The sequence below is a fragment of the Melozone crissalis genome, unplaced genomic scaffold, assembly GCF_028551555.1.
Source record: "Melozone crissalis strain CALT ecotype California unplaced genomic scaffold, PUWL_Pcris_2 ptg000042l_1, whole genome shotgun sequence".
Taxonomy (NCBI): domain Eukaryota; kingdom Metazoa; phylum Chordata; class Aves; order Passeriformes; family Passerellidae; genus Melozone; species Melozone crissalis.
Genome location: NW_026535820.1, coordinates 6,096,619 through 6,120,941, shown reverse-complemented (window position 1 = coordinate 6,120,941; position 24,323 = coordinate 6,096,619).

Here is a 24,323-nt window from a genome sequence, read left to right as displayed (position 1 = left end):
GCACTCACAGCCAAGCACTGATGGTGAGCAGGTGCCCATCCTTCTTGTCATTGGTCCTGGAATCCTTCCTCTTTCAGAGGAAGAAGTCTGAGCCCACCAGGGGATGGAGTGAAAAAAGTGCAGGCATAATGACTTTGTGCTGAGGGGCCAGGATGGCAGGAAATGGTGCACAAAAGGCTGTCCCTTCTCAAACACAGCCCGTGCTCAGAGGTGGAAGTCACACGTGTAACAGGAGCTGTGGGGCATACACAAGACATAAGCCTTCTGACAAAAAAGCATCAGCAGCATGGTTGTATCAAACTATCCCATTTTGAATAACAATGAGGACAAACAAGTGCTCCTGGCTCTCTGCTCTAAGTCTGGGCAGAATGATGTGGCACACACTCGGGGCTTGCAAGCCTCCAGCACAAACTGGGCCACCCTCACAGCCACAGGGCTGCACCTGGCAGACTCCAGTGCTATCTTCTGCAGTTTTTGCTGTTTTCTTCAATGCTAGTTTTGCCTGTCTTGTTATAGCAAGAGAATTAGTACTGGCTGTGTGTATGATGTGAGCTGTAGGAATGTTCATAGAATTGCAGAGTGGTCTGGGTAGGAAAAGACCTCAAAGTTCATCTAGTTCCCACTTCCCAGCCATGGGCAAGGACAACTTTCATTAGACCAGGTTGATCAGAGCCCCATCTAACATGAACTTAAGAACTTAAAGGCATGGAGCATTCACAATTTATCTGGGCAACTTGTTCCAGTGCCTCACCACCCTTACAATAAATTATTTTTTCCTGATGTCTAAACTAGAACTTCTGTCTTTTAGTTTGAAGCCATACCTTTTTGTCCTACCACTATGTGATTTTGCAAGTGTTGTGTTGGGGGATAGTGAAACTGTCTGGAAGGGGCAGAGGCACTTTCAAACCTATGGTGCTTTTGAAGGCTTGCAGCATTTCACTTTCTGAAGCTGAGATAAAGCTCAAAATTGTGCTGTTATAGCACAAATATTCCAGTGAGCAACCACAGCAGAAATGCACACATAGATACACTTTTGAAATGCACACTTTCTGCACATTTATATTTGAGCAAGAGCTACTTCTGTGCAGGATGTGGCTCTGGGATGTGGCTCTCTTTTACCACATTATTGGCAAACTTGAGGATCACTTATATGAAAAAGAGAGGAAAAGTGAGACAAAGAGTAAATTGTCTGTTAAACTGCTGATGCTCTTTTGGGTGGCTGACATGTTACAGGGGGATACTCAAAGATCATGTTTAGCTGTGTAAATGCACTGTCGCCATTAGTTCCTAGGAAAATGATTTATTCCATTGGCACCTTCTTTCTTCTTTTCTTCATCCACTTTCTGTCCTACTTTCTCCTCTGTTAGTTGAATGTTCTTCTCAAGGGTGGGCTCAGAAGCTCAGTAGCAGCAGGAGCTCTTGTATATTCAGGTAAGCCTTTTTGGCCTGCTCTGCTTTCTCCTCATTTCTGAAAAAAAACACCCCAGAATATTTCAAAATAGATGGACCACCCCCAGGTAACTCTTCTATTTTTGATGGGACATCTGCCATTAGCTCCTCAGAATAATGAGAAAACTGGGGCCTATAAGGTGGTAGCAGGACTGTATCACAGGGTTGTTGCAGAGGAGCCGAGATCTGCAAGGTTTTCCAGGGCCACACGGAGATGTGTGACACCCACACATTGAGCAAGAGATGTCTGTGTGAACAGGGTGCTTCTTATTTGGGCTGTGCTGGAGGTAAAGCACACTGGAGGAGGATGCTCTCCATCCAGCCTCACGTGGGCTGGGTGATCCCCAGATTTGAAGGTGCCACAAGACCTGAGTACTCTTATAGGTCTTGTCACAAAACAATCAAAAACCAAGGCCTCTCTCTTGTTTCAGTGGCTTGTGAGGAGCTGTGTTGTGCCAGGTTTTTAGAGGCAGAACTGGGGGGGTCTATATAGCAGAGTTTGCTTTGGATGGTACCATTTCTTCTCTTCATTGCAACAAGCCAGAAGGAGCCATTTGCTTTTACAGCAGGAGTGATTTGATGCACATAAACAGAAAATTCTTTTCCTTTGCCAGAGCACATGGATGAAGCCCATGCTCTAAAAATGATGAACATACTTTTTTATTCAAGTCTTTCTTGTCCCAGATGTGCTCAGCTGCTGTCTTTGGGATATATGATGCATGCCTTGCTACTCCCTGAGCATCTGCTATGGGGGGTTACAGGAGACAGTGAAATGGACTAAAGGGACCTCTAGTTTGAGCCAACATGTTCTTATGAGGCAGCTCCTGCTTGCACTGTAGGTATTCCAGCATTTTGCTGCCTGTGCAGCAAAATGAGGGCTCAATTAGAGCATGAGAAAGTATATTCTGCTTGGCTGCCAAGACTGGTATACGTACAAAGAGCACTGAGGGCACAGCAGCACTGGCTCTACAAAATGCTAATCAGAACCTATTGTTGCTGAAGACCCTCTCAGTATCTCCTCTGGCTTTTAGCAAAGCTAATGCTCATGCCACTGTGTGCCCATTGCTACCACTCCTCGTCCACTGTGTAACTGATGCATGCCTACATTTTCATATAGACCTGCACCCTTTCCTCAAGATCTGTGGGTTCCTCTCTCTTGCTGGCCTCCTGGTATCTGCATATCTCAGGATCAGCCATCTCTGGCTCCCCCAGGCTACATTTGTCCTAATAAAGCAGACAGACACATGATGTGGCCATGTGTGTGTCCATACGGTCGAGTCACTGACAGATCCCACTGCTCTTTTGGCCAGGTTCTCTCACCAGTAATGCTGGACACAGCTGGGAGGTAGCACAGGCCAGAGATGATTCCCATGTGACAATCTAAGGCTATTTTGGAGTGTAAGAAAATATACAGGGTTTTCTGGGGGTTTTTTTGCCTGGCTACTAAGGGAAAGAGAAAAATGTCCTGGCCTTTTCTATCTTAACAGAAGGAACATAGTCTGGGCCTGGATCTGAAAGAACAGTCAAACTCATAGGGAAAAAAAGGGTTATCTGTATTCTCTGAATTTTACAACCTATTACCATGGTTGTAAAACGGTACATGCATATTGCTTGATCTCTAATATTGTAGAAGACACCATTGATCAGTCCAGAAATTGGCATAAAGTGTATGATTCTGATAACTATTAACTTTTCAAAACACTGAGAGGGAGAGTGAGGGGTAATGTGGGTTGAGAAGCAACTTCATGGAGTCTAGGAATTGCCACTTAATCCAATCTCATAATGCACAGACAAAACCTACAGTCTACATTTAATCACATGGTCCTGGCCATACCAAGCCACTACATTCTTCCTAAAAGATTACAGAATGTCAGGTCCTTTGGTACAGAAGAACAAAACCTTAAAAATCCCAGTGTGCCATAGAAAGGGAGACCTTGGATGGGAAAGTGCCCAGATGATCTGCAGAACAGTAGTTTGGTGCAAAGAATCTGAGGCAGAGGATGAGAAACTCACAGATTTCAGAGTGGGAACTTAACAATGTGAAAAAGGCATTCTGCTTGTATAGTTGGAGTTGTTCATCCCCATATAGTTATCAAAGCTGCCAGTCTGTATTTTTTTTCTTTATTTAGCAATTTCATTTGATGTTTGGACGTGAGACTGTCCGTGCCTCCCTGCAGCTGAGTTTTGCAGTCCCAAACTATCCTGCCTAGTTCAGATATGCTCACCTGCTTCTGATTCCTGGGTCCTCAGCAGCTGCTCTCTTCAGGAGGAAGAGTGGTACTTCCCAATAATGTATACTATGCTTTAAAAGCAACAGTGGGGATGAAGACAGAGGTAATTCAGATTTCAGGAGGCTTCTGATTAACAGCAGTGTAGCATGCATGTGATGGCATCCCTGGCAGCACAGCAGCTGGATGCTGCTGGAAATAGCACAAACAAGACAGCTTCAGCTACAGTGGAACTGATCCTGCAAACCTACTGCAAGCAGAACTGCTGAGTCACAAACCAGCTGCACCCTAATAGCTCAAAAATCTGGATGCAGAGCTGATGATTACAGTCTGAAGCTGAGTACAGCACTGCCTGCTCAGGTAGAAAAGCAAGCAAGAGGACAGAAAAGCCTGAGGAGTACTACTACATGGCTTCACCTCATTCAGCCCACTGTGATTTCAGGTGTGACATGAGCCATTTCTTGGTGGAGGGCAGAATCACCCTGGTCATGTAAAGTAAAGCCATAAACTCCTTAACAGAGAAAAAAGGGAAACATTTTCCTGTGCTATATGCATTACCAGTCAGCACTATATGCATTATCAGTCAGTCAGCAATGACTGTTTCCAAGCAGCAAAAGAGAAGAAAGCTAATGAGATGCTGCTAGTTTAGCAGCACCTTATATAAATTTGGCCTAACACCCTATAGGACAGTTATGCCATGAGCAACTTTTTCCTCTGTGTCCTTACCTTGGTGGTAGGGGGGTGAAATTGCCTTTGCAGCTTGAATTGGTTGCTGAATTGTACCAGCTATAACCAAGGTCGTGATATCTCTGCCAAACATCCTCAGTATCGATTCTTCATTTTGTTTTGTTTTGGAAACATAACACAAGAATATAATGAAAAACAGGAGGGTGTCAGGCAAAGCTGTTTGAGGCATGCTCTACTGCTGCTTTAAGAGACAGCTGTGCAGTGCAGAGAATGAGCACTGTGCACAAGTCTAGAATGAGCTGGGCTACAAATAAATTATTAAGCTTTTCTAGGAGATGGACAGGACATTTTCACCTAGGCTGAAATGTGTGTCATCACATACAGCAAGAGGATAAACAGGCCTGAGCCACCTTGATGAAAATTGATAGCGACTTATACATACTTATTCAAAACCAGTCATATCCCCATTAAGGCATCCTCAGACAGCAATTTTCAGAATAATCCTACATAACTCTTTCCAAGCCTTCCTAATCATTAGTTTGTGTTGATTGGAAAAAGGCTTTATTGTGCTGAGTCAGAGATTCCATGTTTGTCTGCTGAATAATAAGAAGGGAAACATTTTCAAGTTTTTCTTTTCGTAGTCACATGGCTGTGTAGCCTATGAAATGTGGAGATTTTCTTGTGGCAGATCCCTGCTGTAGAAAGTCATGCTGTAAATTTTAGCTGGCTGGTTTGGCCACCTTAGATTGTTTGGTTTTGGGGGGTTTTTTGCATGATAATATGATTTAATCTCATGGCAAAGTTTTCCAATTCAATAATTCCATAAGAACTGTTTGGGGGGAGGGGGGAGGGTTGGGAGGAGGAGTGAGGGGAAGAAGTCTTAGATTACAGTGTGAAATGTGAAAAGTTCGTGCAATTCGTGCCCCAATCCTCTCACAAACAACTGACGTTATTTTTTTTTTCCTATTGAGAACAGTAAAAGGCAACATCACAGCATCAGGATATATTTTTAATTATTGTTTTAGATAGAAAAGGCAACCAGGAGGAATTCAGACTCTCTGATTCTAGGGATATGGATTATAAATCTCTTCCAGCTCTTAACCTTGCAGCATTTGTTGTGCTGGTTCAAATTTCTTGTCAATCTTTATGATGCCATGAAAAGAGCCAGCATGTTTGAGGCATGCATGGCAAAAGATCATTTTATTTAAAGTTAAATGTCTGTCTTTACTTGCACCACCTTTGAACCCCCATTTTACAGCACTGCACATAGAACTGGGAAGGTGGAATTCACCCTTTTGAAGTTTCAGTGTTGGAAGGGACATTTAGAGGTCAGCTTCTTCATAGCCCTTCAAAGAACAAGGTTCAGTTACACCTAACCCCCCACACCTAAGCCTAAGTTATTCTTAAAAAATCTTCACTAATTGAAATCTGACCTGTATCTTGTTATCTTGCTGTAATATGTTCATAAATCTTGTGACTAGATTGTTCTCCATTACATATAATTTAAATATAATATGTTGAGAAGCAACCTTATTTTTTCTGGGCCTCTCTCTTTGGACTCAAGGGATGATGGACCACCTCCTTTTTTACAAAAAAAACCCAAACTTTTACAAGATTGGAGGTCATTACCAGCCTTCTTTCTTGCTTTTCCATTTTATCAAAGAAATAAGGCTACTTCATTCAGCCTTGCCTCCTTGGCTGATTGTTCCTGCTGCTTTCTTCTACCTCCACTTGGTATATATCTGTTTTTAAGTGCAACACCCTAAATTGCATACAGTACTTCAACTGAGGCTTCTTCAGTGGCAAGTAGAGCAGAATAATTTCATTCCTCTGTCTTACAGCCAGCAGTGTTCTTAAAACATCCCAGAATGCTATTTGTTCTTTTGAAGCAGCCTCATGTGCAATTGTGGCACATTGCAAACTTGAAATTATTTTTCCACCCAATTGCTACCAGACCATTTTAAATCCTCATCCCCAGTTCCAAGGCTCCACTTGTCCTTTACAAATCTCTGTTTTTCTGCTTTCAAACTGCAGATGCTAACCTGGCTTTGAAGTTCTATGTAGTCTTTCAAATGCTGAACCTCTTAATTAATGTAGGTGCTCTCCCTGCTCCACTGGCCACATCAGCAGTGAGAGTATTGAACAGAACGTGGTCAAAAGCAAATTAGACTGCTTGAAGTGCCTCCCCAGGTTGACCACAAACTATTATTAACTACAGTTCATCTGAGACTTTTCACTGCATTCAAGTACTAAAAGGAAAGGGAGCTCCTTTGACAGCAATAAATAAATTATAACTTCAGTTTCAGTATGACTCAGTCAGACTTGCTACAGATGGAAGGAAATTTCACCCAGGCAGTTGTATCTCAGGTTGCACTAGTACAAGTAATATTTTCAATACATCTGCTGCTTCACTTCAGCAGAAGAAACATACCAGCTTTAGACTGGATATGCTGCAGTGCTTTTAAAAGACATAAATGCTTTTAGGCCTGTAAGTGTTGGAAAAACACATGGATTAATTTTTTGTGTGAGTGATGTTGAAAATCTGGACTTGGAAGTGCCCTGCGAGGAGTGAATGCACAGTGAAGATATATGTCATGTAGTCTATCAGAGAGAGAGCATGCTTCCTCTTTCTTGAGAGGTACTTCCAGAAGATTTTGCAACACTTTGACTCTCAGTTCAAGGCAAAATGAAATTCATTAGTTTTTTGCAAATGAAAATGCTGGTCACTGTTGGTGAACCCTTGACTGAGAAGAAAGGTTACGAGCACAAACCAGCTGCAAACAGTTTGGGAACTTGAGGGTAAAAATCAAAGGCAGAAGCAACAAAATGTACCTTGTTGCTGAGGTCTGCTACAGGCACCTGACCAGGGGGAGTTGCCAACAAAGCCTTCTTACTGCAGATACAGGAGGCATTCTGCTTGCAAGCTCTCAACCTGAGGGGGCATTTTAACCACCCAGATGTCTGCTGGGGAAGCCACATAAATGTCTGTGAGCAATCCAGGCACTGGAACAGGTTGCCCAGAGAAATTGTGGATTTCCCATCCCTGGAAGCATACATGGCCAGTCTGGATGGGTCTTTGACTAATCTGGTCTAGCAAAAAGTGTCTCTGCCCATGGCAGAGGGTTGGAACCATGTAAGCTTTTGGGTCTCTTCCAACCCAAAAAATTCTGTGATTCTATGATAATATATTGCTACATATATTGCCCCTTTCCTGATACAACATTGTGACTTTAGGTTGAAGACAATCTTTGTTAACATTGAGAAATTACTACTTAGTGTTTCAAGGTACGAGGCAATGTTAGGGCATCTCAAAAGGCTTTACCTCCTTGGTGAGTTCTTGGTTCAGCAAGACCAGTCCTTCCTCACCCTATCTTTTCCTAGAAATCCCTCCAAAGACTTAGGTAAAACCTGTGAAACAGGAAGCTAAATAGTATTGTTGAGTCTTGTTCTAGAGAATGTTTTGATTTCCTCTGGAAGGGGCTCTGGAAATGCAGCTCTAAGACAGTGTATGCTAACTGAGAGGTAGCCTTTAAACAGCAGATTAAAGCCTTGCCTTGTGTAATTTTTTCTTAGTATTGCCACTGCTCAAATCTGTAGACATTTCAGTCAACACCCTCCCTCCTGAACCCTACTGTGAATGAAAATAATACAGTGACCCTGGCTGGTGACTACCTGTGGGGAACCAAGGTGGCCTAAGGCTACCTTGGCTCCCCACAGCACATTATAAAAGCACTCAGAGCATCACAGACAAGAGAAACTGCTGCCCAGGTTTTTAAATGTCCACTCTTTAATCAATTCCTGGTTTTGAGTGCTCATTTTCAGGGAGTTGCTGATGTCCTCATTAACCATTCAGTCCAATTGGCATTGACGCTTTCCAGTACACTACAAATTCAGGATGAAAGTACTTACTTAATCTGAGTAGATAAAACCAGTGACCACTTCTGACCCTGGTACAAATAAGAAGTTGCATTATTATGAATCGTTATGCTTGCATTTAAAGGCAAGGGGAGCAATTTATTAACACAAAACCATCACGTCTTCAATGGTACTTGTAGGAGCTGAAGTACTATCCTTCTCCAGAGCAGAGGTTAGACTGGTGGCCATGCTGTAATAGACACAGGGGAAGTTGTGACCATAGGCTTTCTCACTTTAAAGAGAGTGCTCACTCTTAGTTCAGGTAACCACATCAATATAAAGCACTTAATAGATACCCCAGGCTGAACAGTGCTCTCTAATATCAGGTATGGGGAAAAATCCAGTCCAGAGAAAATACATCTTATTTTTGCATATATATTAGGTAAACCAAAGGTTATTTCTCAATATTGACTTCTAAAAATGATGCACGCAGCTGTTTAATAAAAAGCTGCACTGAAAAAGAGCCTCTCATCAAGAATGAAACTCAACAAGAGGAGGATCAGGGGGCTCAGAGCTCCCAATGACAAAGTGTAGGAGAATGAAGCCGGCTTGGTTCCTCAGGGCTGGCAGATCTGGAATTCCCTTCATCATAAGCACTGTTTCACTTCACCTCAATGAGTCATGCTGGTGAATCCTGAGGTTAATTATTAGATAATTCTAATACACTTCAAAGGCTTTTGGAGGCTCCTGAGTCTTCACAGTTTAATATGTTCATTTATCAAGTGCAAGTAGGAGAAATGAAAAGTAATTAAATGCTTTTTTTTAAGACTTTTAAAATTATCTATTATTTTCTAATTCCACTCATTGGACCATCTCTGTGATGCTGCAGAAACTGCAGAGTAGTACTAAAAGGGATAACTAGGTTGAAATAGTTTAGCTTTTAAATCATGGTTGGCATTTGAATTTATTATTTGAAATCTTATAGCATCAAAGTTTATTTGGATGTTCCTCAGGCTAGAGCAAGCATGCACTTAGGTCAATGGTTATCTTTCCAACCAGCTTTAGAATCACAGAATGGGTAAAGTTTAAAAGAACCACAGTGGGTCACCTGTTTCAATGTCCCTCTCCAAGCAGAGTCTTCCTGGAGCACATAGCACAGGATTGCGTCCAGATGGCTCTGGAATATGTCCAGTGAAGGAGACTCCATAATTTCTCTGGGCAACCTACCCACCAGGCTCAGTCACCAGTCACCAGGTTCTTCATGCTCAGGTGGAACTTTCTGGGCATCAGTTTCTGTCCATTGCCTCCTGCCCTATTGATTGGCGTCACCAAGAAGAGCCTGGAAGTGGTCTATATTTCCAAGAGGTTAGCTATCCTCACCTTTATTTAGATAAAAAATATTTTCTGGTTTTCTAGTCCAACACCATTTCACAGGTACAGACCTTTTTCTGAGCATCACGATGCCTTGTTAACCATTATCTGATAGTATATACATGGGCAAAATTGAGGAATAAGAGAAATTACGTTTAACAATAGGAACAAAAAATTTTTCTCTTTTTCTTCTATTACGTCGTATCAGTGAGTGGTTCATCCCCTACGGTCTCATTCATTCCAGGAAGAAAATGCAGTTAAAAGAATGAGTAAGATAAAACAACATCTTCTACCAAAATATAAACCACAGGTGCATTCCTGTATGCATGTGGTCCAAAAAATAGTGAAAGGAATTACCAGATCAGTGGCAAGAACCAAAGAGGAAGAAATCTGCTTAATTTTGTTTTAGCAGAGTGACACAATGCTCTGCAGAGCAGCAGGCTGTAAAAGGAGATCTAAGGGCCTCACTTTAGAACCCATAGTTCCACAGAAAAATTTGGTCCAATCAGAATTTTGCTTAAATAATAGCCTACAAATAGAGAGAACCACAGTGGTACATAGCACAGGCCTCTCTGTAAAAAGCCCAGGAATTGCAATAGCTTAGAAGCCTTCTGCCATCCATAGAAGGCTACTGAATTCTTACATGGTTTTTTGTTTTGTTTTGTTTTGTTTTGTCTTGTTTTAAATAAAGAGCTAGATAGAGGAAAGCAGTCCTTGGGGAAATGCAATATAATTACATTTCTTCTTGTCTGATAAGTGCAAAATCAATTCTGCAGTGTTTTACCTGCATTCTGCACTGTTCTTTAAAATGTCAGCAAAAGGTTTTATTACTATCTATTACTAGTTATAGAGGAGGGAGTTAGTTCATTCACTAACCTAGCAAGGACACTGTACAATCTAATTCCTTGTTAGAAATGTAGTTTTCATATTTACTACGTCAGGAAGCAATACTGACATAATAAGAGTGCAGTAGCTCTGAGGGAGCTGTTCTGAGGAGTCTGTGAACTGAGATATCCCCTCAGCAACAGGTGATTGTAAAGGGAGGCCTTTACAGGCAGATAGAGAGATGTGGGAAGAAACTACTGACTTGTGTTCAAAAGAAATCAGGAAAGTGGCTGAAGGGCTGAGGATGGATGAAATCAGGAAAGAGTAGCAGCTCAGATTTTCCAGACACTGAATAATTACAGCATTTCATCTTGTACAGCAAAAGTCAGTACTCATCATTGAACAGTCTGTGCTTAAAATAAGATGTGAAATCACAAAAATTGGATCTAGACCAGAGTTATATATTATTTACTGCGTTGCTGCTTTGCCCGGATGCATCATATCCATTGTATAATTTCTTTACTCCAATAAGGGATCTGAATTTTAAGAAAAAACAAAACCCCAAAGTCCCCTTTGACATACTTCTTGCTTTATTCCTTTAGGCATTTCCAAATGATACTCTCTTTTCTGTGGAAGTCTAAGAAATGTTCACTAGTTACAAAGCATATCAGATTCTTAGATTGATAAAGTATTTCTGAATGATGCACCACAATTAAGACACTGAGCATGTTCCTTATATTGCACAAGCACACAAATAACATTGTAGTTTTGTACTCAGTGGACTCCTTTCCTTAGCTGAGCAGATATAAATATCCATCAATGCCTCAAACACTTTCTGACTATTATGCTTCCAAACAACTTTAAAATTCTGGGTAGTACACAGATAAGCACTTTATAGGCAGGTAGGCAGCTCTAAATTACTAACATATGATTTCTACTGATCATACCAGCAAACAAAATATGCTCCTACTCACAGCTGGCAATCTACTGCCTGAGAGAAACATTAAACTCTGATTCAGTTCCTTAGTGTGTATATCTCCACATAGAATTCCTTTCTCTCTCCTTTACTCTGGTAGATGTGGCAATATACCCCATTTTTACTTTTAAATCTCTCACATTTTGAAAAATGCTTTAGTTATACTGAAATAATATTTTTTTTTCTGAAAAGTGGACTCCATTATGACTTTGTGCAGTAATCTTTGAACTGTGGAAGGCATTGCTATTGCTCTGACTAATGACATAAAGGCTTAGCCTGAAACCCTCATCAACAACCAGGTCTGTGCACTTCTTCCCTTGTAATCACTGTGAGGGAACATCTTGAATAAAGGCCCACAGTGTCCCAAGGCTCTCTACTTTTATACAAAAATGAACAACAACTGGGGATAATGCTACATCTCAAAAGTAAATATGTTATAAGCGCTTACTTACCAGTAATAGTAACCTGGCCCCACCTGGCATCTTTTGATCATGTGGAAACTAAACTCCAGAAAGTACCTGAGCTTCCCAAAACTGCTACAAGCTTATAGTGAGCAACAGTGATCAGAATGACATAACAAATGATCTACAGCACAGGGAATCAGACTGAATGCAGAAGTGTTTGTATCACTAGAAATTGATTTGATAATTATGTCAATTACGTTTGGCACTAAGCTTCCTGTGGGTTATTTTATGATTGATCTTTTGGCCATCTGTGACTGTTGCCTTATCTATGCTTATTTTCAGAGAGATTTAATGAATGCTTTGTTTATCATAAATCATTCAAAATTTTACCCCATGTGGAATATCTGCTTACACTGTTTGGGTCAGCTTTGATTATTCCTTCTCCCTCTCTGGCAATAAATGCTGTTGCTGAGCAATAACTTTAGTCACAAAAGGGCATTCCCAAACCAATCTTGATTTGTGAGATAACAGAAGAGAATGCAATTTGCCAGAAAAACCCAGTCCTATGCATTTTTTTGCAGTGTACCATTTTTTTCCCCTGGAACATGTTTTTTATCTCCAAGTTTCTTTCAATCCTGTTGACTTACTCATGCTAAATAGGCTGCTGTAGCAACTTCTGCATGCTAATGTGTCAGATATTGATGCTATTTACACGATATCTCATTTAAGAGCTTAAACACACATCTTTTAATGTTGCAGCATTTACAGATTCAAAGATGGCAGAGAGAATGGCATTATGTCACTTACCATCATTCCTTGTTTTGCTGTGTGACAAAACAGAGTGGCAGCTTCACACTTATTTTATACTCTATTTTTTTTTTTTTTTGACTAAACATACTGGTAATATCAGGTTTCATTTTATTTCCTGGGAGATATCTGTGGAGTACACAAAGAAATGGATTAGCATTTTTTTTCTGCATTTGTTTGTAGAACTGGAAGTACTGAATCTTGATAGAGATAGAAGTAAAACCTCTAAGAAAGGAGTTTGGAATTATATAGCTGCTCCCAAAACTATGCATTTAAAAAAACACAAAGAGCTCAATGGTTTTAATTAAAAAAAAAAAAATTGTCCTTTTCTCTCCTAACTCACTATAATTTCCATGGTATGATATGGCATCGTAATTATACTTTCCCTCTACTCTGTTGTAGAATCATCCAGGAAAACAGATCACATAAGATGTGAAATGTGAGGAGGGGCAGAGGCTTTCCAGACTTCTGCAGTCGTCACATAAAAAGTGAAAATGGTACAACCTCCCCTCACTTTTTTTTTTTTTTTTTGCCTTTGCAAATCACCTCTAAAGGTTCCTCTTGTCATCCATTCACATCAACTGTGAGCAAGCTATTATCTTTATGGACTCAGGGTGCTGGTTTCAGACTTGTCATTCCTAAGCAGTGATGCACATCAAGTACTTATTTATTTATTTACTTGAATGCTTCAACTTCTGAGACTCAGGCCTGCCCAACGTTCTGACAATCAGGGTTAATTACTGTAATGCTTCTCTGGCAGGTCCTCCTTAAAACATCTTAGTAATATTGTAGCTCATCCAGGCTAATGTTGATTGCTACCTGCACAGAACTTCGTCAGCATATTACTTCCACTTTGTGCAGATTGGGCACTTGCAATTTGAAGTGCTCAAACCAATTTTTAGCGCAGATAAGCAGCTTGAAAGACAGATTCTCCAGCAAGAATCAAACCTCTGATCCGTGGCCTTCTCAGGTACCTTCCTGTTTGTTTGGTACTCTGAGACTTACTTCACTGAATACCTTACTGCTCCATCAGTCTGAAGGCAGCACAACACAACGTCTTGTTTCTCATTTTGAATATTTATGTGAGGTAAGCCTCTGTTTGACTTAGTCTGTCTAATTTAAAATACCCTAACAAAAAACTTTTAGTCCACTGTCAGGAAGAGTCTTCCTATCCTACTTACTCCTTGTTTTCTGTAAGGGTGACTTTGCAAAATTCCTGTACTGAACCCAGGTGACAGTTCCTTTGCTATCTCCACCTCTTGGTTTGTCCATGCAAGATCTCAGATCTCATGACAAGACCTTTAGACTAAGACAAACCCTGACTGACTGTAGACAAAGTAGGACAGATGTAGATCTCTTAAGCACTGACCTACTGAGGGATGTAGTTAAAACATGGGGGAGTCCACCTGGTTTCAAACTGACCCTCTGAGAAGTGCTCAGAGGATGCACTCAGGTATCTTTGCCATAGAGTGGTAACCTGCAGCCAAAGAGTAATGACAGCTAAACATACGACAATATTTAAATCATCCAGGTTTCATTCATCTCGACATCTTCAACATCTTTAGATTAACAGCTCCAAATTAGACAACTTAGCCTTCTACAAGTGGGAACAATTAAACTTTTCAGAACAGTATGTCTGTAAGTCTGTAAGACCAGTGAAGGTCTGCCTAAGCTAATCAGTGGGGAGGGCTGAGTAGAAGCCAAAGAAAATCAGGCTGTCACAGGTTAAAACAGCCCATGGGCTGCTATAAACTGTGAGCTATAAAGGTAGGCAGTTAGGAAACTCACTCAGCAGCTGGTAATAGCTAAATTTATCAGTGATTGAAAGTAAAAGTAAATTAATGTTGATTTCTTTAACTCTTTCTAAGGTAGTCCCTTTCATTTAGGGAGATTTCCATCTATTTTGTTGCCTTTTTGAGTGCTTTCTGTCAGCAGTACTCAAACAAGGACTGAAGGTATCATCCAGAAGTAGCACTACTTTACAACTTCAACCTTATGGCCACATATTCAAGCTATTGACATGATTACATGCAAGCAACGCTATAAAATATTAAGTTGCAGCCTAGGCAGGTGACATTCCTATGCTAAGCTCTTCTTACAAGCAGCCCATGAGTAGTCTTTGGACTTAATTTCCTGCTTATAAAATTCAGTTCATTGCATCCAAATCAAAGTACAAGAAAGAACAGATGACCAGCTGACTAAAGAGTCAGTGTTATGTAGCCTTGCAGTTATGCCAGTACACTACATCAAGACATTAATTCAAGTGGTAATTTTATTTCAACAACACTTAGCTAGTTACCTAGAGGCATGGGAATGACTCATGATAAATGAGAAATGTCTAAATAAATTCATGAAGGCAGAAGAATTTAAACCAACAACTCTGTCCAAGGACAAATGGCTGTACCTGTGGATTTAATTGAGAACTTGAAGAAAAACTTCATTTCATGATGCATGTCCATTTCATAGAAATTGAATGTAATGATGACTCACTGTTATGCAACAACAGCAACAAAAAAAAGCTTATTTTTGACCATAGCTGTATTGTGGGAGTTGAAGATTTCAGGCTAAAATTCTCAAAATAAAAAAAATAATCCCCCAAAAAATACTGTTATTTCAAAAAAAATCCAAGGGCTGTAGATGCCTAAATCCTGTAATTTACTTTGAAAATACTAATTTCAAGTTCTAGAGACAGTTTTGATATATACTAAGGAAAAGTGGTGTGAACAAATCCGATTTGTACCCAACTGCAGGTAACCAGAACTGTGCTGGGGAAGTACTTCACTATATTTTAGACAGTACAAGAGAAAATGTTAGAGTAGACTTAAGGAAAGAAGGATGGCCAGGTGAAGCATCTGGGGGTTTTCTTCCAGTCTTATGTTGTGAGAGGTTAACGATTCATACTTTTTTAAAATAAGGCACAATTTTATAGTCAACTTCTCATAGCATTTCTTAAGTCAGTTCCCTACTCACTGCTTCACCTACTCTTTTTGTTCTTTAATCATTCACAGTTTTAACACAATTGAATGCTCAAAACAGCTTGTACATGGAATATTCAAAGCCTTGACACCCAGTTTATGCTAATGTTGTACAATACACACGAGGATATTATGCATGAAAGTAGCATGTCATGATAAATGAAGTTAGATACATTTTAAGTATATAAATATTGCAATTAATAAGGCTGATTCTATCAAATGTCCTTACCAAAGAAGACACTAATATCAGGAGGAATTTTCTTTCTTTATTCCCAATTGAATGTATATCATATTTGCCTGTTTAGTGTCTTACAGTTATGCAAATGAAAGGAGTCCAGAAACACAAACCAAGAAGTTCTGCCCTAAGTCTTTACTGCTTATCTGCTGAACACCAGTGCACATTCTCTTGTTCATTGGAAGTGTGAAACTTCAGTTCCCCCAGAAATGTAAGAAACATAAGCTAATAGGCTTCTTGAAAAGTTTGCAATGGGCTGAGAGTTTGTAATCTGTTGCTGGAGATCAGATGGTGTTTGGTATGCCCCCAATTCCTGCCCTTGTGTGTATTTTTGAATCAGTCTGCTACAAGGAATTTCAGTAAAAGAAGTTTTATCTACATAAAATGGGGCTTAGAAATAAAGGAAAAAAAAACTTTTAAGAGAAGGAAAATGCATTTGGAGAACTAAGCAGTGACAAAGGACTGAGTCCTCCTCATGGTCCTAGAAGGCCCTGCTTTAGGCCCCCCAGAGCTTTCCTTTCTCAAGGACAAACAAGTCCAGGTCCCTCAGCCTCCACTCTGTAGGGCACGTGCCCCAGCCCCTGACCATCTTGGTGTGCTTCCACTGAATTTTTCCCACTCAATCCATGTCTTTCTTGTACCAGGGTCTGAAAATGGATACAGGACTCTAGCTGCCCTCTAGGCAGTGGTGCAAAATGGGCTATGATCACATCCCTTGATGTACAGGCCACATTGCTCTTCATCCAGCCCTGGATGCTGTTGTTGGCCTTGCTGGCTGCACAGGCACACAGCAGGCTCCCAGCAGAAATCATCTCCCACCCAAGCACCTGCAGCTCCTATCTCTGCAAAGAGTAAGCAAAGCACTGGTGGCCCTGTTTCTCAGCCAGTAGTCCTGAGCTCTGCCCTGAATTCAGCTGATAGCTCCAAATATGCTACCTGGAGTCCAGAAAAAAAATTAAAAATGCTTATTTTCTTCTAAGTTGTGCTTCTTTAGCTTAATGCAGGGACAAGAAAGTGGCAATTTCTTTCCTCTGACCATATTATACTTTCTCCTAATTCATCCCACCTCTACAGTGTTTTTCCTGAACTAGCAGACTGTAAGCAGGGCACATTTAAGAAGTTATATTACACAGATTCTACACCCAGGAAATGTTCAGAGGTACCTGAGGCTAAAATACTGTTTGTTGAGCTCACAAACTGGAAACACATGCTGCCCTGAGAATACTGATTTTTTTATTATTATTTTTGGAAGAAACTGGACTCTTTTCATAGATTCAGCCACAGGAGTTACAGCTAAACCAGCTTTGACTCAGCAATAGTCTGCCTGGGATGTAAGGTACAATACCTCACTCTGAGCTGTCACAGCTCCTGGTGCCCGAGCTGTCCCTACAGCTCGCTGCAGTCACTTCTGTGCAGTGTGGGCACAGCAGCAGTTTGTATGAGATATATCTCAAGTGTGCTGTAATGCCTTCTGGGTAGCTGCTGGAACTAAGAATGAGCTAATATACTCTCTCTCTCTGCCAGACTTACTAGTTTAGAATGAGTGTTGTGAGGACTACAGCTACGTGTCTGCCAATACAGAGATTTGGGTTTTGCAGTTGGCTCAGAGAAGAGGGAGATCAAATCTGCCTGAAATATTACTCTGTACATGTACCCTACCACAGTCTCACAACTCAGTTAAGCTATGTTGCCTCTACTATTGTTTTTTCCTTTCCAATTAATTTTAGGGTTTTGTTCATCTTAGAGGAACAAAGTGAGTTTTCACCCTGCGATTTGTACTTTGTTAAACCAGAAGCTTATTCTATATCACAGTTTCTCTTTCTTCCTTTTACAGACCTTTAAAGAGATAAATCTCTGAGCCAAAAACCAGCAACCCCTGTTAATCTGAACAAACCTACACCAGAACTTACACAAGTTGCCCTCTGGAGACTGAATTCTTCCTGTGCTTATATTCATACAAGTATTGTCTCCTCCATCTCCCCAAATCGACAAATACCCACTCAGCTCATATGAGCTGCTGCTTTCCTTTCCTGACACACACAGGGACGCGTCTGCCTCTTGAAAGCTGTTAGACAGATTGAAAGGAGGTGAGAGAGCTAAAAAAGGGTCTGGGTACAAGTTAGCTTGTTACAGTAGGTCGCCTACACCACACGAGGAGGTGACTCATGAGTAAGCAACTCCTTCACAAGGAGTCATTTTTAAAAGTACTTTGCAGAAATGCTTTTTTTGCATTCTGTTCATGATGGGGCAGATCCTCGTGGCTCACACCAGTGCCACATCCACACAGGACTATTTATCCCCTGGAATATTGTGTTTAGCACACAAGCCTGATGTCACTGCTAGAAGTTGTATGAACCTGCTGGAACATAGCCACAGCCTTGTGTGAAAATAATGCAATGTGTCTCTATTTCTAGGAAGAAATTCTGTTGTGGATTTTAACTAAAACAAAAAACATTACTGCTTATAAGCAAAAATCTATAGCTACCACCCAAAATTGAAAAATTCCTTTCCCCTCAAAGCATACAGTTTCCAACAACAACAAAAAAAATCTAATGTTTTTGATGAATTTCATTCACAGAAAATGGACTGCAAATTTCATGAGCTCTGCTTTCTGTTACAGAAAAAGAGCTGTAGGTTAGCATTTGTTAATGAGAAAGGACATGTACTGAATAAATGCTGAATATTTAGCTGAATAAATGTTATTCCATGACCATAAGATCTAATTATGTCAACACAAATATTTTAGCACCATGTTAAAAGAAACCTAATAAAATTTAACCAGCTCAATGAAAATCAAGTGACATTGAAGCTAAGGGGCAGAGAAGTTGAAATAAATAAATGACAAAAAGCTATATATTTCAATGCAGTTTCCTTTTGTTTTTAAACTAGCTATTATTATGTATAAAATAAGTGCAATTTCAGATAAAAATAGATTTTTGCCTTTACAGTGTGCAGGGCACACAACAACACTTTCTAAAGATTTTTTTGAAAGCTGCTACCACTTGTGAAATCATTTTTCCTCTTCCTAAGTAAATTCATTGGTTCTGGAAAGTACTTGATGGTGTTTAAAATCCCACTGCCACTGGGTCCAAAGAGAATTCTGACAACAGATTAAAACTTTATTTTCCTTCTGAAAATCTTTCCTATAAGAGCAATATCCTTTTATCCAGACATGTCCAGAATCAACTGCTTATTTGAAGCAGAAAAAAAAGAAAGAAAGAAAAAAAAACCTGTACAGCCACAACATTTCCAATTTTTAATTTCAAGGGTTAGACTGGGAGGATGTTGTAATCAGTCTTCAGTCTCAGCAACCTTCCTGGTTTACATCCAATCATAAGCTTGATGCTGAAACACTGAGGGTTCGCAAGAGATTGCTGAGAAATGATTGAAACATTAAGAACTCTGTGTAAGGTCTTTTTCACAAAAATTTCAAATCAACAAGAAATTTGAGAAAGCCATGATGCATTTGATGAACCACAGCAGACAGATGAAGTTTATCAAGTGAATTTTTCTGAATTGTTTCATTAGCTCTAGACATGAACAGTACCAACCAGAGTCTGAAAAATTGATCTTGTGATTGGTGGTAAGTTTTCAAAGATTTTGGAAAAATGGAAATTATATTTCCCATATAAACAGAGACATTAAAATGTTTTGAAGCATTACTGCATAATAAAGGTATGACCAGCAAGCAGCTCTTTCCTGACAATGAGAAGGTTTTTCAGCTTTTTTAGGTTTTTTTAGCTTTTTTTTAAAGATTTAACTTCCATATTGGCATATAAGTAGAGAAGTTTGTTTTGCTAAAAGCACTATTTAAATAAGACTGTTCAGGAAATGGCAAGACTTAAAGCACCCAGGACTCACTTATGAATTTAAGATATTTCCAGCACCAGCATATTTTGATCACAGCTGATTCTCTGTGGCTGATTAAACAGCTGTTAATCTGTTTTGTCAATTTGGGAGGACAAGAATTTTGCTACTCCTGTTCCCAGATGATATTTCTTGACTTCATGTTCAGTGAGTGTCTTTCTAATTTTTCCTCAGGGAGTGCTTTATATGATAGGGAGCTATATACTATGTGTTTGCATCCAAAACTCTTCCTTTTTCTGTCCTCTACAGGTGCTGTTAAGAATTTCAGTAGCTCACTTCAAATTCAGTCTTGCTTCCAGATTTCATAACCTCAGTAGGATCAGGTGTAGCACTCCAGCAAGCTTAAATTTGTGTCTGAGTCAGCACATGGAAATTCCCTCCGAACTCTGGGATTCCTGCCAGCATTTTCAGTATCACTTAGCAGCTTCCATCAAGCAACGTCAAATACAAACATCAGCTTCTACAGGCTCTACCTCTCCCAGTTTTTGTAGGATTTACAGTTGCTCTATGCAGTGAAGGAGCCCATGAGCTATAAGAATTGATGAAACAAAACTCTGGAGCAGACACAAGGTCTGTGTTCCTAACAAAGTGAGATTTGCATTTCTGGTTTTCCCTCTAATGCTTCTATTCATCTTAGATCACCGGCTTTGCTTTCTGTCTCATCCAATGTCTGACTCATTAGTCACACTAACTTGGCGTTTCTAACATGCTCCTATAGGGACAAACATTCCAGCTTCCTTCAGGGCTCATCCAACCTCTTTATATGCAGTGATAACTGCTGGGGGTAAGCAAGAAACAGGAATCACCAAACAGTTTTCTTCCTTTCCAGAGAAAACTCTCTTGTGAATAAAATCTGCCAATTCTTTTAGTAGTGTTTGCAGCCTCTATTATAAGCAAACCAGCTGAAGGCATTGTTATTTGAAAAATATTCATGGAAAGAAAAAAGCATCTACTTTTAATGAGAATAAATAGTGAAGAGATTATTCACTCTGTGTTAAAAAGCCTGTTTATTATTCTCCAAATAAATTGGGAGTAGGAAAGTAGGGAGCAAGGACATGGTGCTCACAGATAACATGAATGTAGTTCATCTCCTAAGTATGATGCTTAGGTTATTGAGACAAATAACATCATGTGATCACTCACATGATGAAGACAAAAAATATCTACCATGGCTATGAGTTTGCACATTTATTACAACTTAGAATTTACTTCTGATGAGACAAATACAGACTGTGTGTGTCAATCTAACATTGTCTGACAAATAGCAGTTGTATTCAAATATTTGGCACAAGGGGCATTAACCCAGGAGTAGGGTTAACGTGTGTCCATTTGATTTGTATGGAGCTCCATTTTTCATTCTGGCTCCTGACAGAGAATTCCCAAATGAAACCAACTAAAATAGCACCACAGAGAAGTATTATCCCCTGCTCAGGTGCTGGTTCTCCTTCATCACAATAATCAAGCTATTCTCAGAGGGTTCATCTAGCAAAGGTTGGAAATGAGATGTGTATCCAATATTCGATTCCCTTCTTTATTAAATGGGACTCAAACCTATCCACCTCAGAAGCTGCACCCCCAGAGCAGGATCATGGGAGAGATACTTTCATAATTTTTATTCTTAGAATGCCATAAATAAAGCTGGAAAGTAAGCCAGCAAGTATTACTTTCTAATCTAGCGATCATGACAGAGGACAGAGTCTATGAAGAAGGGAGGGTCATACCAAATGGTTCACATATTCTACATGAAATTGGTCACAGGGCAGAATGCATTAAGAAGGTCTTCTCCTCCATCAGTTTTGCCCCCTTAGGCTGTAAGATTATGGGCCTCTTACTCTGTTCCTATAAATTTTCAGTGATTGCATGGACATGGCAAACAAAGAGAACTGGAAACAAAGGGAAGCACTGGATAGTTCTTTTTATTGCCCAGGAATATATTGTAGATGTGAGAGGGAAGGAGGGAGCCCCAAACCAAAACACTCTAAACTTCCAATTCTGCTTTCAGTAATTGTTTTAAATAAAAGTGTTCTTGGTCCACTGTACCTTTGTGCAGTGAAAGTCCCCAGAGTGCCGAGGTAGGCATGTAAGTTTCTGAAGAGGCAGAATTCAAAGGTTGGATTAGCAAAACTCTTATAGGCTGCTTTTTGTAGTCTAAAACATGACTACATACATTAACTATGTAGTCATCACTGCCAAAAGGCAGGACAGGGTTTTTCTGTGGCACATCATCAACAAAATAATGCATTCTGGTTGGAACTGAATGGAAAAATTACAATGCCTGAACCCTAGAAAAAGTAGAATACCTGAGCCCTAGAAAAGTCCATGCATATCTGCCCAGGTCTGATAATAAATAGATAGTAGTACATCAGTGTTTCAAGGGACAGAAAACTGTCAGAAGGATCTTTTGTCTTTCCTAATGAAAACAAAAGTGAGCTCCCACTGGGCTGGAAAGTGGAGAGTGAAGAGTCTGTAGCAGGAATTTGGAGGATTGTGAAGATTGTGCCAAATCAAAACGTTCTCAACAGGTTGCATGGCTTGATAAGGTTATAACTGAGATGCAGAGCAAGATCTCTGAATGAAACAGCCCTCTCTAAAATTGTCTACCTTTGTGTCAACTCCTGCAATCATTTTTTGTTTATATGTCTATTATATTCTTTTAGCTACATTGTCTACCTCTTCCCTCTTCTTCTGTCCTCTAGAAATGACCCCTTCTCTAGTCCAATATTTTACTTTTCCAGACCCAGAGACTTCTCCATTAAGACTATATTCCTGGCTGCAGGATATCTGCACTGGATGAAGCAGCTGTAAGATATGTAAGAAATGGTCATCACAGTGAGTCTAATCACCACAGCAACCGCCCCACAACATCTCCCTTCACTTGAGCTTATAAATATTTTTCCCCTTGACAAGTTTTGGGTTCTTTAGCAGCAAGAGTTACTGCCTGGTGCTTGTGTCCAGGCAGACATTTGCCTTTACCTTGAGCTGGGGAGCATTGAGTTGACTCAGTTATCTGGAAGAGCAATACAGCAGCCTGAAAGAAAGATGGGGGGAAAAATATTTTGGCCAGAAGTTACAAAATAGAAATTTCTAAAAACACCATTTTAGGAAAAAATTCACACAAAATTGACTTCCAGCTGTATGAATCCTATTTGAAGATGGGGCAGTGATAAAAGACAAGGAAGCTTAGCCACACTAAGTCAACCACGTAGGACCAAAATAGCATCAGCCATTTACTACCTTGAGCAAAATGGGCATGACACTTCTATAGCCCACTATTTCTGTAGCGCAGCAAAAAAAGCTGTCAGGAATATCTCTCCCTCTCTTTCTCCAACTTGTTTACAGGCTTGTTTACTGCGTGGGTTTGCAGCTTCTGTCCTTTGTAGGCCGCTTCAGAGTTTGTGCAGAGAAAGGATGTTGGCCCCTCTTGGCTCTTTCATCTTCTCTGGAGTGAGGGATTTTAGTGCTGTCCATGTTGTGGCACTGGTCTTGTAGAGTAGTATGTTTTTAACATTGTAAACTATTGTGGGGATTTTATCTCTGCAGCACCTGCTTTAACAGATCCTTGTCCATGCTGGCATTCCCAGGTCAGTCAGTGCAGCAGAACCAGTCAATTCACTGTTCGTGGTTTCTCCATAGTTTCTGCCAGGCTCTCAGCATAGCTTTTATAACTTGAGGGTATGAGATCAAAATAAGAGGTATCTGCAACTACATCAACAACATTTAAACAGAAAAATGCCATCAGTAGCATCTTAGAACATTGTAGGTCACCGAAGCAGACAGAACACAGGATATGAGTCTGTCATAAGATGTAGAGGGACAGAACAAAGATATATCAATGTGGATATTTAGGGAATGAGCACTACATGCAGAATACCTACAAAATTAGCATTCACAGTTTCAGAAATCTTTAAAGACCCTTTGATTCAAATAGAAGCAAAACTGATCAAACTAGGAAAAAGTACCAAACATCTGCTAACATGTTGGCAACTACTGTTTTTTCAGTCCATTTCTAAAATTTATTTTTGTCCCAAAATGTCACTCTATTTTTCGAAAGAAGCATTCCAACTCTCTAAAGCCCTCTAGTTTTTGGTGGTTTTAGAAAAACTAGAGATGATTTCAATTAGAAAAAATTTAATTAAAGAAAGGAAAAACCAAGCATGAGAAAATCTATGTAACTAGTCCATACAACAGCCCTAAATACTTATGGAATTCTGAGCTCTCAAAGGAAAATTAATCCCATTTAATTGAGAGGTGGAAGTTTCTTACTAGTTTTGCTCGTCTTGTTCGAAATTTGCTTTTAGCAATACTTGATCTCAATAACTCAACTCACAGGAATGGAAACATGTATCTCTAGGCTAATACAGCAACACTATGCTGTGGTAATATATCTTGTCAAGTAGTAGAGGAAGGGAAAAGTACAGCACTTAAGATGAGCCATAATGCAGTTGCATGGGATACGTGGACAGACAGCAGTGGGTTACAGATGGGTTTCAGGGTGCAGGGTAGCCCCAGAATCCTGCATCCTTCGCTCAAAGCCCTGCATCCTGCCAGCTGTGCAAAGGCTTTGGGCAAAGAAGATGGCGGGAGATGCTGCAGACAGGACATTTTGTTTGACACAACCAGGGGTCTTCAGCTCCTCATAGACTA